Source organism: Pelmatolapia mariae, linkage group LG3_W (genome assembly GCF_036321145.2).
Source record: "Pelmatolapia mariae isolate MD_Pm_ZW linkage group LG3_W, Pm_UMD_F_2, whole genome shotgun sequence".
NCBI classification, from domain to species: Eukaryota; Metazoa; Chordata; class Actinopteri; order Cichliformes; family Cichlidae; genus Pelmatolapia; species Pelmatolapia mariae.
In genome coordinates, this window is record NC_086229.1 from 90,797,157 (window position 1) to 90,810,640 (window position 13,484).

Consider the following 13,484-nt stretch of genomic DNA (forward strand, 5'->3'; position numbering starts at 1 on the left):
GTTAGTAGCACAGGAAGAACTGGCCTCTGAATAAATCAAAATTTAGGAGCAACAAGTGATGCAATGTTGTTTTTAATTTTTTCTTTCATTTTTTTAACCCTATAATCTTTTGTATTGTAGAATTATTTGCAAAATTAACTGTCTTTATTTAGCCAGTTGTTTGGATCACTTTTGTCTGTTACCAAATCCATATGGTGATAAGTGGTAAGGAGCTCATTTGTACTTTATAGCTGTTCAGCAGAGGTTTCAGGGAAATCACAATAGAAATCATCAGAAAAACAACTAAAATATCAAAGCAAGCCTGAATGTCTAACAGAGTCTTCAAAAATGGATTGCACCTGGAAGGTGCTCTCACAGCCCTCTTTCAGTCTGAATTATTGAGTGCATTCATGCGATGTGTTTACTTGGCCTGTGCTGACATGAATATGTAATGCTGCATCATATAAATAGCATGTGATATGAGATAGATTGAGGTGGCATATTTCCAGTATATTCAAACAACTTTCCTTAGAATTATGCTGATCAGTGATGTTGTTTTTGTATCTTTATATCTTAATTATTATGTTCATTGGATTCAGTGTTTTAAACCAGTCGGGCTCAAAAGCCTGCCCTAATATCTGTGACCTTATTCTTTCTGTTAATGACAATAAAAATCATTACAGTTCTCTGACCTAATAATTTTTCAGTGGCAGACCACTCCAATTTTGTTGTGTGCATTAGGCCCCCATTGTTTTTACAATGATATCAAAGAGTTTACAACCCTATATCTACAACAAACAAATGTCCATGTCACTTAGCCAGAGCATATAGGTTCACAGTGCTGTGAAAAAGTATTTGCCAGCTTTATGATTTCTTATTTTCTTGCATATTTGTCAAACTTACATGTTTAAAATTTTAATATTAGACAAAGATAACTTGAGTTATCTGCAGCTTTTAAATTATGATTTCATTTATAAAGGGGGAAAAAGCTATCTAAACCTACCTGGACCTATGTGAAGAAGTAACTGCCTCCTAAAGTTAATGACTGACTGTGGTTCCCTTGGCAGCAAGAACTGCAATCAAGTGTTTGCGATCACTGGCAATAAGTCTTTCCCATCACTGTGGAGGAATTTTGGCCCACTCTTCTTAGCAGAATTGTTTTGATTCACCCACCTTGGAGGGCTTTCGTGCCAACGCATCTCAATGAGATTTAGGTCTATGCCTTGATTAGGCCACTCATAAACCAAGTACACTTAAGCATAAACTGATGGCTGGACATTTGCCTTCAGTACTTTCTGCTAGAGAACACACTTCATAGTCCCATCATTACAGCCAGCTGTCCAGGTCGTGAAGCAGCAAAACAACCCTAGACTGTCACAGTACCACCACCATGTTTGACTGCTGGTATGATGTGCTTTTTATAGAATGTTGTATTCGTTTTATGCCAGGTGTTCAGCTTTTTTCCTCATCATTCCACAGAAAGGATGCTTTTTGGCGTCAAGCCTTTGTGTTTTGTGTGGTTTTCACCTCAGTACTCTGTGAAACTCTTTACAAATACTTTTTCACAGGACTATCAAACGTTGGACCAATCTCACCAAATAGATGTACATTCTTAATTTAACATAAGAGCCTATTTGTCAGTATTGGTTAACGTCTAAGTAGACTTACACACACTTATACATATCTACATACATGACCTTTTACCCTTAAAACAACTCACCGCTAGAGTACATTTATGTTTTCCATTCTGGTGGAATGAAATTGTAACAGTAGGTTAGTAGTAGGTATTAAAATATGAAATAGACACAATGTAAGTATTAATTTGCATCATAATCCAACAGCAAATAAAGGAATTGAATAATTTTCAAACTCAGGGCATCGTGCATTAGCCCTCTTCTCCCAGAGCATCTCACGGATAGAGATTGAGATCGAAAGGCCAAGTCAACAGCTTCAACACTCTGAACTGTGGCAGGCATTATTGTAATAGTAGAGGGCACAGCTATCAGAGAATACCACTGATAAGAACACTTTATATTTTTTTTGGTAAAGTACAGTAACTCTCCCGTGCAATCGGACCACAATATGTGCAAAAAAAAAAGCCTTGAACATGAACCTCTGGCCAGAACACGAGTTGGCTTTCAGTGACTGACTTTCGATAGCTATCAAAACACTGAATATTGGAAACATCCCCCAAGTTGTGGATAATATGTTTGTTTTTAGTAGCTGGCTCGAGATGTGTGGACATGTCTAATGCTCTCTGTTGTGATTATTCAGTGACTGATCCTTTTCTTGGACGGCTCCTACCATGTAATTTCCCTCCACATGATACTCCAACCCAGCAGACTAAATGTCAACTTGCTCCATTTGCCACTGAAGTGCTTGACAAGACGTTCTGTTTTTTTTCCCTCTCACATTTATTTCTTTTAGTGGTTAATGATGCTTCCCCAATAAAATAAAAGTACTCTGTCACAAAATCAGGAAACACCATGGTGTTAACATTCCTCCCAGTGTTAACATTTAGTCACAATCGATCACAAATCACTATAAGAGCAAGTGTTTCGTAAGTTTTCATCTTGACATTTTGTTGTAAATGCTGAATAACTGTATCCTTTCCTTTGACTTTTATGACAGTTTAGGCAGTGGTCAGTTGTATCTGTATCTTTGAGTAACTGAAGGTAAACATTTCACCCGTATAACTGTTTGCATTGTATTCACCATCATGACTTAGAGACTGTTAGGCAGCCGCATGGCTTTGCTGTGTTTTCTAGTTTTCTTAGAAACATTTCTTTTCCCTTACTCTTGCTGTCTTTCTTCATGGTGACTTGAAATGACTTCATTTAATAACCAACCGTACCGCCACTGTAGGTCATTAAGTCTGTGAGAGAAACAGCCAATGGCTTTGTGACTAATTATTATGTTGGCAGTGTCACCTCCTGCCTCTTTGTTTGTGCTCATATCTATGCATGAAGATGAGAGAGAAGGAGAAACATGTAAGTCTAACTTGAAAAATATATTTAACGGAATTAATTCAGCAGTTAATTACACTGATATCTTAATGTCTTATTTTGCTTCAGTGTGCTAAGCAGTTAACTCTTTCCTAATTGAAATAATCACCCATTATTTGGCTAGTAAAATGTACAGGACAGCACTTTATAGAATTCTGAACAGCAGTAACAGTCAGTGCAATGATGAGAAGTAATTTTCACATTTAAAACCGCCTATTGATAACCTCGACCTGTTCACTTTTCAACCCGGCACTTTTGCATCTCTGCAGATAAGTTCTGAAACTTGTCTCTTTTAGCTTCATCCCTAATGAGTCCTCGTGTAGCCACGACAGGAGGGCTGCACTTTGGTGCTTAATTTTCTCTTTTGAGCTGAAGTTGTTGTCAATGAGGTAGATAACAAGGGAGAATGGAATGATGAGAGGCAGAGAGGTGAGGAAACATCAAGGACATTCCTGGATCCCTCTCTGAAAGTGTCCATATTTTTCCTCTTCTTTCCTACTCTCTCTTGTTTGCTCTCTCTGTCACACTGTGGAGATATTGTAAAAACATCATGCAGTGCCTGATCCTTTTAGCTTCCTACTATTCTACAGTCATTCAGTTACTTTACAACAATTATACATTCTCAAATTAATAGTAAAAAGACTGGTTCTTCTATAGTGCTTTTATACTGTCATGTCAGCATGTTGCACTCACTGATTAATGTAAGCACTTTTTTCTAAGTGCTTTCTATCTAATTTCCACAATCTGATGAACACATTGGGAACAATTTTGGGTTCGGTATTTGCCCAAGGATACTATAGCATGCAGACTGGAGAAGCTGGGCATCGAAACACCAACCTTTCAATTAGTACATGACCTGCTCTGCCTCCTGAGCCACAGCCAACCCAGCAATCAATGCAACCAGTATTCTCCAATCTTGTGAATTCCAGCACAAGATGTGCAAGCACAGAGATGATCAATAAGCCACCTACCCTCTTATAAAATAAATGGCAAGAACACAATTTAAACAACTGGACACTGAATATAAAACAACTTGGTATGATCGTAACTGTGCAATAAATAAAACTTTGAGATGTGCACACACACACTCAAACACAAATCATGAATCGGTTTAATTTCACGAAGGGGGTACAGGCTGACTTTTTAAAATTAAAAACTTAATGTGTGACATGTACTTGTTTTATTAATTGAGAACAAAGAAAGAGGAAAAGGGAGTCAGACTTATCAGATACAATTCTTCCGAATATTTAAACCCAAGACTCTGCAAAACAAACGGTTTTCCTTTTGTATATTGCTTTTTAAATATGTATTGGGTTGCTGTGTTGCGCTGTTGCGGACAGCAGCAGCGGTGGCTTCTGTGTGCAGAGCGTGTAACGAAGGCTGACACATCGAGGAGGCAGCCGTCACCCTGTCCATTAACTCTGAAATCCTGATTCCAGTCAGCTATACAGCAGCAAAGGCTCTGCACTTTGGCTGCACTCACTACACAATACACACACACTCACATTCACAATCTGTCTCAACCTATGCAAAATTCACACAAGACATGCCCTAAAAAGGATATTTTCTGCTTGTTTTTTTTGTTTTTTTAATGTTGCTTCACAGTAAAAAGTGAAACTGCACACAGAGAGGCCTGGGACTGGGAAGAAACATTTTTCACCGAGGCTAAATCAGTGGAAAGTGTTTATTTCAAGGGTTTGTCCACCAGATAAGGATTGACGCAAGAAGGAGCAAATATCTGAAGCGGGATTATAACCAAACTACCTCCTGGAGAGAGAAAATGATAAAGACCTGAGTGAAAAAAAAGAACTTAGATGGGAGCTGGTGTTCGAGGAGAGGCCTTAAATCACAAGTCTAAATATCGATACAAGATTGAGACGGACTGGCCAAAGGATCCACCAGTACTCCGTCTCATTGGGCTATTCCCTGTTTCACCAGCTGAATGTATTTACTGTTTGGCATATACAACTTTCATTCTTATGTAAATGATTCAATGTGGCCCGTATAGAAAGATTTGTTCAGGAGACTCTTCAAACATTTAGTTTTAAATAAAACTTATTAAAGAGGAGAGATGGGCACAAAGAGCAAGTATGGTGAGGCTGTAATGTTACACATAGTTTCATGTTCCCACTCCCACATCAGCCCTCTACATAAGAACAAACTGTCTCTGCATTATTATTAGGACCAAGACTGTCCTTGAGGGCTTTTGTAAAGGCAAATCCAAACAGAAGGCACGTCTGCATTTGCCCAATAGCTCCACCAGGCCCCACCAAATAGATGGATGAGCTCCAACAAGCAATTATGTCTCTGGTGCTCGGGGACAACAAAAGTACAGACTACAGGACAGTACAGAGAAATTTCAAAAACCTTAACTCACCAGAAACTGTTGTGACAGTGTAACATTATATCACATTTTCACAGTGTATGTTAATGAAGGATTGAAGCATAAAAGGACTTATCCCAGGTGAGTTAACACGTATTAGGACCTCAGACTGAGATCATGTCTTGGTGCAGAATTTTTAATTAAGTAATGCTGAGTCTTTCTCATACTGGTTGGTCTTAGCCTATGTGGATAACTCCAGAACATTTAATCAAAGCAATTTAGATGATACATCAAAAGGTAGCGCAGATAACCACGCAGCTGAATTGAAGTTCTTCTATCCAAACAGAACATTACCAGGCAGGTTTTGTGTTTACATTAGTTTCATGCGTAATGTGTTACAGCAGGTCTTTCTGTTATCTGTATCCTTACTAGTCTTGTACTGCAATTAATTATAAAAATACATGTTTTTGTAGATTTTTTTTTTCCACATACAGCAACCTTCTTCCAGCAGGCACCATTTTATGAGTCATTTATGTATGCATGGTTCCTGTGGTGATATACATGCTGGTGTTGTTTAAGGCCCGTCATGGCGCTGTTACGTTTAACTTTACTTTTGTGAGTTTAGTTAGATTTCAAATCAGGTTGCAGTATTAAACGCAAGCGTGCTTTCTTTGAGAAATTGAAACTTTGAGACCTTTACTGCAGTCACTGGTTGTTCACGGCGTTACTCTTAGCTTAGCAAATCCTCATCGAAAATATTGTCAAGCTCACTTCCACTTATGTGTGGAAACCTGAGCCTATGTGTGTGCCTCTGGTAGTGTTTAGTAAATACAACGCACAATGCTGGTGGCTTTTCTTATTATATTTGTGCATCAGCATCAATTGGTGTGGTGCAAACTATGTAGGCTCCTATCAGCAGTGGTTGAAATTGCTGCCAGAGCCGTGTATCTCTTATGCGCAGGATGAGACCAGGGGAATTCTCTCCCCAATCTGTTCCCTGCAGATTTCTCATTGTTGTTCTGTGTTAATCTTAGTGATAACAGCAAGGACTCTGCGCTCACTATCTCGAGTTTAAATCGATAGGCACTTCCATTTATCGAACTTAGACACTAACAGAGCATAAAGAACGGCTTATGTCTTAAATAAGTTGCTGTACAGTACACCCTGTCTGTCTCTCTGTTGAGCTCTTTTTTGCCCCCCCCGTTTCTCGTGCGCAGGCTCACTTTAACTGCTTTTCCTCTTCGTGTAGGCTTTAGATAAATTAGATGTGATTCAGCAGGCATTTTAAACACTGGGGTGTCTCCTACCCTAGAGCTCTGCAATCTGGCTCCCCAGTAAGATCTTTCTTTTTCTCATTCACAGTCTCTTTCTCCTCTATCCTCTCCTGACTTTTCCTATTGCACCATGCTCAGTTTCCCTCTTCCTCCAATGCTATTGTTGGACCTTCATTGCGTATAGAAATTGTATTTAAAATCCTTAAATCCTTGTCAAAATTTCTCCCTGTGTGCAAGAGATTACTGCAAGCCAGTATTATTCTGAAATAGCTTTACTAGGCACTCTCCCTCCCCACCAATCTTTCAGCATGTACTCTGATTATTACCTTTACAATGGCATGCAGAAAAGCATCCTTTTTAGGTCCCCAAAAAAACCTGTAAATCACCCACTGAAGTTCTTACAAGGCAAAGAGTAATCACTAAAAAAATGATTGTTATGCTGCTTGTGATAATAATAATAAAGAGCTATTGCATCTTGGAGCTTTGTCACAACGACTGAGTCACACTAACACCTTGTTTGTCTGCTAGAATGCACTAGAAACCTCTTTTTTCATATAGTTTTGGCTCAGTGGGTCTAATACACTCCAGGCCCAGTTGTCCATAGCTTGAGGTTAGGAGGCTCCTCATAGACATCATGGATGAGGGAGGATGAGATGGAGATGAGCCCATCTGGCCGAGACAGCTGGGTCCACAGCTGGAGGGACAGACAGTGACAGCTGACTCAACACACAGTGTTAGGCGGCAGGGATGGATGGATGACTGGAGGGAGAAGAAGAAAGCAGTGGAGAGACGATATGTAGAGGTGAGAAGAGATGGAAAAGGCTTGCCAGGCTACCAGCAATATTCTTAGTCTGCATTTCTCTGATGGTGCAGTCGAGGTGGAGAAAGAGAATGTCATTTAGTTTATTGCCGAACAGAAATGTAGTCAAATTACCAAGTGTCAGCGTGAGAGTACTTAACCCTGTAACTTTTATTTTATGTTATTTTATGTTATAAGCCAACAAGATTTTAATAGTATCACACAGGATACATACGACCTTGATGTACAGTTGTGATCAGAAGGTCCAACTTCCAACGTGGGTGCACAAGTTAGAATTTATTTATCCAAAATAAATTCAAACTTGTGTAGCCAGTTCTTGTTTTTTTTAAGTCACTACCCATGACATTAATGCCCATGATGAGTGGATGTAAAGTTCTGATCTGGATTAAAAAGGAAATGTAATCATATTTGCTTGTCTGACATCAAAACATGAGCAACATGAGCAATGCCAAAATAAAATTTAGAGCCTGTAAACCTCTAACTTTATATTCTAATATTATGTGGACACTACTTCACAATACACAAATGTCCAATTTATGATTACAAATTAAGTAAACAGAAGAAATGAAATGCTAATAAAAAGGGAGAATAAACAGATAAGCGGTGCCATAACCTTTTGTTGATGGCTGTGTAGAGATCTATGCTTGATTACCTGTTTAAAAATTAAAGAAAGAGTTTGTTTGCAGCATCCACCATCGTCTTACCACAGGGTGAATCAAACCTCATCTGTCCCTGTGTTGTCACCAGAGTGAATGATTTTGACTGTGGGTGGAAATAAAGCTGATTCAGTGGATGAGACAGTGTTACAGCACCCTGAGGGCCAAGCCATACCTGCACTATTAAATATTCAACATCCCAGCCAACTGATAGATATCAAATCTTTGTAATTACCAAACATCCAATTAACAAGGACAGTGAGAGCTAACATAAGATTGGCAGGCAATGTCATTCAGCGTATGATCATTAATGAAATCTTTGAAAAAAAGGTTTCTTTACAACGCTGCGGAAAGGAAGAGGGGCGGGGTGAGCGAGTGATTTATATTTTATCCTCATCTCCTTGCTGTCTCCCTATGACTCCTCTTGAGGATATATCATTTCACATGATTAAGATGTGTGCAACCTGCTCCTCCATCCAAGCGAAACAGGAGACACCCCTCTTGGTTAGTTATCTTTCCTCTCTTCGCTCTAACTGTAGCTTCTCGTTCTCCCAACACACTTTTTTTCTTTAATATCTACCCTCTAATTACCAAACAATTCCTGCTTTTTTCCCCCTCCTGTGTCTTTCAACCTGATTGATTCGTTTTATATAACCCTTCTCTTTACCATTTTGTATTGATGTCAATGGTTTAACCCTCTGTGTTATTATCCTTTTCAGTTCCTGTTACCTTGATATCTTACACCACAGAGCAGCGTTTAAGTAGATATTCTTAGTTTTCAAAGCTATTGAAGCCGCAATGCTATTAGTGAATTCCTTTGCTCATAACTCTGTGCTCTAATGTATCCATCAGCTGTACAGATGGCTTAATATTTTCCTCTCATTCTCCATTACACTCATTTTTTGTGGTTTACTTTGAAGGCATTGTTGGGTAAATGTATGCATCTGATTACCGACAGGATAATTGATGCTGGGTTGGTGGGAAACCAATGGATTTTAATTACAAAACCTCCCTGAGAGCAGCATATTAAAGTAAGTAAATAAACAGTATGAATCACATTACCAGCCACAAATTGGCTGCTGGCCCATGTTACTGTCTTTTCCGGCCCTAAATGCTACAGTTCTGTGGCTGCGTTATAAACCGTTAGGGCTGATGGGTCGTTTGGGTCAAGTGACACTGCTGGGAGCAGGAAAAAGCTGTGGTGTAGTAGTAGTCGTGATTGCGTTATTTATTAGTATTCTACTATTTAAAATTTGTTGTGTTTCTAATTATTTCTGGCTTTAAAGGCAGAGCATGGTTTCCCTACACTCTGACCAAAGCGCAAACAACAAGACACATGAAAATCAAATGATGACTCTTTTGTGTTTCACCTTTGCAATACCTAATACAATTATACAATCCTAATAACTTGTATTTTCACAAATAAATAGTAAAATGTCTTCTTAAAATGGCATCTTTTAAAAATAAATAAATAAATAAAATAATGCTTTAGTGCCTACCAGCCTCAAGCTATTTTTTATAAGCCAAAACACCAGGACAAGTACAAAGATTCTCAAATAAATGAATAAATAAATAGCGAGTTACATATCAAAGAACCTTTTTTCCCTACATGTGTTTTGTTCAGAGATAACGGTACCTGGTTAACAGCGTGCTTTGAGGATCTTGGGCATCTTTCTGAGAGGACAACTAAATATGAAAGCAGAACGGTTCATCTGGATAGTGCTCTGGAGAGCATAACACATGAAATAACAAATCGTAATTATCAGGGTTTGATTGTGAAAATGTTACATTTTACTGACGAGAAACCTTGCAGCTATTTTTCTGTCAAAGGCAAAAGTGGCTTGATATCAGCGTTGTATCTAAAAATCTTTTTGAAACTGGAAACTAGCTCACATTCATCATTTTTGTAATGGTTGTGTGGGTTTTTTGGAGCACAAAACAATGTTGTACTAGTAATAGTGGCAGCAGATTAGAAAATACACAAATAAGTTACACTGGAAAGCCATCACAAGCAAACTGCTAAATAGTGAAAGGAGTCTTGTCACTATATGCGGAAATCACGTGATATCCAGTTGAACTGTTTGAGAGTATGCTTAAAATTACCCAAGTACAAATTGACTAGCCAGTGTTTTCACAAAGGTAATTTGGAACATGATAGCTTACAGGTCGAAGCACTAATAACTAACTGCTTTTTAAGTGTGCCCAGTTGGAGCCCAGTGAGATATATTTATTTCCCAGTTTGCTGTATCCAGCAGTGCACTTACATAAGCGGCCAACATTGTGGCTCAGTCTGGAGGAAGTTTCCCAGCAGTGCACTTACATAAGCGGGTAACACGGGGCCTCAGTATGGGAGAAAGCTACTGAATAGCACAAACAGGAGTTAAAAATTGATGACTTGCTTTTTGTGTTTTGCCCCCCTCGCTCCAGCAAAGAGATTCAACTTGTCCTACTTTCCTGACCTCACCTAATGGAAAAATGCAAGCCTTTCTGTCTACTTCTTCTTTGGGTGTCATTGCTGCTTACATTCGTTTCATCTATCTATGCATTAACAGTGTACACATACATAATCACTATGAATGTGTTTTCTTAAAAAAATGAAATCCCCTTTCGCTTTGTACTTGTGTCATATTAGCTTCTTAACATCAAGCCGTGTTTGAGGGCTAATTAATTAGGTGCATAATGGCAAGAATGTTTCCTCAGGACTTGACTGTAGCATAGAGGCTTTGATCCCATATCTGTCTGCAAACTAAGCCCACTTCCTCCTATGACCTCACTTCCCCCGAGGGATTTTAGAGTGTGTTGTTTCATGTACAGCATCTTAAGCACACATATTTTAGCCACTGGGATTGTAGGAGTGTCTGTGCATAATAGTATCACTGACATGATGACTGTATGTGTGTGTGTGTGTGTGTGTGTGTAACACAATTAGTATGCGTGCATGTGTGTCTGGAGTGATTGTTCACCTGTGTGTATTTTTGTGTTCTGTATTCCTTGTTTTTTTTTTTCTGTGCCGGAGGGGAGTGCAGCAGCAGGTGTTTGCAGTCCTCTGTGTTTTTCATCATAATGAGTTCCCAGTCCACACGCCGTCCTCTGAAGGAAACATCTATAGTTTCAGTGACAGTCTCGTAATAAACCACAACACTTCCTCCATACCTTTGAATTTGTTTTTAAACAAGGTTCACGTTGAAGTGATAATTGTCAAATTGGTATATTATAGATGTGAATTTCCTGTTTAATTTGTGCTTCTTATTGACCTTTTCACATTTTTCCCTCTGTTTTTTGACTGCTCTAAGCATTAAAATACATTCATTATATTGTGCAAACTTGATATTTTAAAAATCTACTTACTATAATCATTTTATTTTACATGCCACTTTCTTTCGTTGTTGTGGATGATTTTATAGCCACAACTTAAAATGTAATTTTTATACTTTCAAGACATGCATTTGTTTGACTTTGCAGTACCCTTAAAGACAGCAAAAAAGGAGGGAAATTGTACAAAAACAACTTGTTTGTCTGCTTTTATCTGTGTTGTTCCATGTGGCCTTGCATGGAAAGTTCCAGGTGTGCAGCAGGAAAGAGATTAGCTAAAGTGTTTCATATGGTGTAACATGCTTAACTGTTATATATTTGCTCATTTGTGTTTACTATTCGGTGCACTGACTATTTTAGATTAGCAAAGCTGAGGTCATATAAATGAAGTGAGTTTGTGGCAGTTTTCTACATTACTTTTAAATGAATTTGTTGTATTACAAAATAAAAGACTCTAAAAAGCTATCCAAACCCACCTGACCCTATGTGAAAAAGTAATTACCTCCTAAACTCAATAACTGTTTGTTCCATGCTTGGCACCAAGAATTACAATCAAGCCTTTGCGATAACTGGCAATTAGTCTTGCCCCACTTTTCCTTGCAGAATTGTTTTAATTCAGCTGTATTGGAGAGTTTTCAAGCATGAATGGCCTATTTGATGTCAATCAATCAAATCAATTGCAGTGTGTTGACACTCTGTCTGATTTGTTCACAGTTATTTGCAAACCTTCACCAATCTGTCTCATAGTGATTGCAGTCAGTCTGAATTGGACCGTGATTGTTTGGAGAAAGATTGCCTCCCAACAGGCGACCTGTGCAGTCACCTTGCGATCAAAAGTGATTGCTTAGAGGTTGAGGGTGTGGTTTACCTCTGAGCAGTCAGCTGGTCACTGCAGCTACTTGCAGTTGGTCACAAAACAAAACAATAGTGGATTTTTCTTTTTCTTGGTTGCATAGAGGTTGCTATTTTTACTCTGATGTCACTGAGCCTTTACTTGACAGCATTACATACTGCCAGATGTGATTTATCAGAGTCAATTTTCTTGCCATCTATTCATTTTCTTTCCAGAAAGGATGTAGCTAATTGTGCATTAACCTTTGGATGTATCAGTCTCCCAATCAGTGTTGTAGAGCTTCTGTGCTTAGCTTGCAGACGCTTTTTCGTATGTTCTTTGTAGCGTAAAGGCACTAATCATCCAGCGGTAGTGTTGCATTTTACTCTCATGTTGTCCTCGTCTTTTTCACCAACAAAGGTAAAACATTTAAATACTTCTGAAAGTGTTTCCAACACGTGCACAATGGGCACTGAGACTGGTCCACAACTTAGTAGGAGCCAGTTTGTGTATTCTCTCAATAACAGGAATAAGAAGTAGTGACATTACTGTATTATTTGTGTTCTTTGACACTTGGAGGTACAAAATGTTGATTTGGCTTCATATGATCAAGATAATATTGGTAAACAATAAAATCAAATAACCTGCCAGGTTATATCAGCATTGTTCAGTTGTTTAGTGAGATAATGATGGTAACTGAAGTTATGTGGTTAAGCACACTGAAGGTTTAATAGGCTGGATGTTGAGACAGTAGCAGAATAAGCAGCATATCTGCATTCACTTTAGCTGAACAGGCTGAATAAAGTAGGGCCATTTATTAAATAATGAAGCTGAAGGCCACCAGCTTCATTATTTAATACATGTGTGACATTTCAAAGAGACAACCTTCACTTTATGGTTTTGTTCAGACAACCATTAACTTGTCTGGCCAAAAAGTTTTTCACTCAGTGTCTTCCTTCGTGTTTATGGTGAGGGAAGTTTATGAGGTATAATTTTGGCTTAGCTTTGTCCCACTACAGAAAGTTTCTCAGGAAACTCTGCAGTATTTTAAGCCAGATTTTGTGCAGTATAGTAGTTATGTAACAGCTATCTGTGCTATATCAGTGTAACACGGAGTCCTGTTTTGTCACCCTCTGGGTGCAGAGAGAGTTTGGCTAAGCACCCGTCCTCCCAAAAATAAGAGGGAAATCAAAAGTTGGTGAAGAAGTTCATGAGTTTGAGCAGAGTGTGGTTTCTTCCTCTGAGTTCAGCAGTTCATTCTTTGTGCAAGATCAGGACATGTT

The 13,484-nt window shown here is 38.6% G+C and overlaps 1 protein-coding gene across 11 annotated transcripts in view; it reads left to right on the forward strand.

Annotated features, from left to right (window-relative positions):
* The window catches only part of nrxn2b (neurexin 2b), a 661,917-nt gene that overhangs the window by 440,970 nt on the left and 207,463 nt on the right, over nucleotides 1-13,484 (forward strand). The gene's annotated exons all lie outside the window — the stretch shown is intronic.